The following is a 1,872-nucleotide window of genomic DNA, read 5'->3' on the forward strand; positions in this document are numbered from 1 at the left end:
TTAACCAACACCCCAAGCCCCATTACAACCCTTAACTTCTATCTTGAGTGTTATGTGTTTCAATTTGTGGAGTTTGAATTTGGTATAAGCATATGGTGTCACTGGTTCTCGCATCTAAGTAGTAGCATTCCATTCATGAGATCATATCTAAACATGCTTCTTAACTCTAGAAATTGCGTTCTTTGTGAAACATATATGTGAGCATTCGTTTTCATATCTACATCAATCTTCTCACATATGACTAGTGTAGGGTGTGGAGTTAGAAAATCTGAGTGAAAATAGAGTGTATATCTTGTAAGGAATTGAGGGAATTCTCTAAGGCATGTTACTACATTCAAAGCATTGTTTTAATTGGTTAAATGTGAACTAGTACGTGGTGACTATGATTAAGTATGTGCTTAAGTGTGAAGATGACTAAAATCTGTGGGAGTGATGATTTTTAACATGTCATGTGCATTGGAAATCCCTGAGGCAACTGTTGGAAGGTTTAGATTGTGTTTTTGTTTTGTTTGGTTTCTTTGTTTTGCTCGAGGACTAGCAAAAGCTAAGTGTGGGGGAATTTGATAGGAGCATATTTATGCGACTTAGTTGGCTTGTTCTTAAGCATTTATGTTGTTTTTCTTTAGTTATTTTAGTGTTTAAAGTCATTTTCGTGCAATTTCAGGTTTAGAGACGAAGTATGCAAAGAAGTGTAAAATGGAGCATTTTAGAGCAAAATTGAGCTAGAATGGAGTGTATGCTAATGGAGCACAAGGAATGGACGAGTTTAAAGGTCAAAGGAGCTTAAGAAATGAAGAAATGAAAGTGAAGAACAAAGAATTCAGATTTGGAAACCAAAGTTTCTAAAGTTGGAAGTTTCTATTCTTGGAGGTTTCCATTTTCGAGAGTTTCTATTCTTGGTTTTGGGCTTTAAGATGACCTAAACCCTAATTCCTTGTGGACCCTAACCCTAGCCGCACCTTAGGCCTTATTCCCACTAAAAATCTGATTGTTTTAACCTAATTTCTGGTGGATTTGGGCTTCTAGAAACCCTAATCTGATTACCCTAGGGTTTTGGATGCCTATATATACTCATTATAACCCCTAGATCAGATCACCACCTCTCATACACAATCATTCACGCCAGAAATCTGCCCTTGCATTCTGCCGCACCTTCCCATCACCAAAATCCCAAAATTCTGCCCAAAAATCATCCCTAGCCGTACCCCCATCAACCCTAAACCTTTCCCTACCCTTCCCCATCCATTCTACACCCTAAATACTACCCAAAACCTGTTCTAAACTTCTCTGCCGCAGCAAGGAGGAAAGGGAAATCATTGATGATCTTGCTGCCAAGTTGGAGCCTTCTAGGTGTTTTCTTTCTTTGGGTTTTAATTTCTAAATTTATGTATCTTTGCTTTGCGAGTATGAGGAACTAAACCCCCCTTGGCTAGGGGGGATTCGAAACCATGTTTATGCTTGCTATATGATTTGATTACTTCTAATTGCGTTTCATAAGTTGTGATTTCAATTTGCTTATCTATGTGAATTAAAACTTATTCTTGTATGTTGATTGAGGGTCGACACTTAGTTTGCATGCATGAATTTGATGCTAGGATATAAGGGAATTTCACCTAATCGTTATGAACTTATATTCACAAGTAGTAAAGGTTGTTGATCACAATCGTGTTAAGTAAATTCTTGGCATAAGTTTCATGCAATTCATAGTTACGAGTGCCTCGTCAATGCTTATGGTTTTCATAGAACTTAATGATTCTTGCTTGTATCTCTATTATGCAATCATGTAGGGGACTTGTGGGGAATGCTTTGGGTTGTCGTATGCAATCATCCAATTCAATAACGTTAGGAAAATCTGAAGGTTAATTTAAGCGG

This window comes from Malus sylvestris, chromosome 6 (assembly GCF_916048215.2).
Source record: "Malus sylvestris chromosome 6, drMalSylv7.2, whole genome shotgun sequence".
Classification (NCBI taxonomy): domain Eukaryota; kingdom Viridiplantae; phylum Streptophyta; class Magnoliopsida; order Rosales; family Rosaceae; genus Malus; species Malus sylvestris.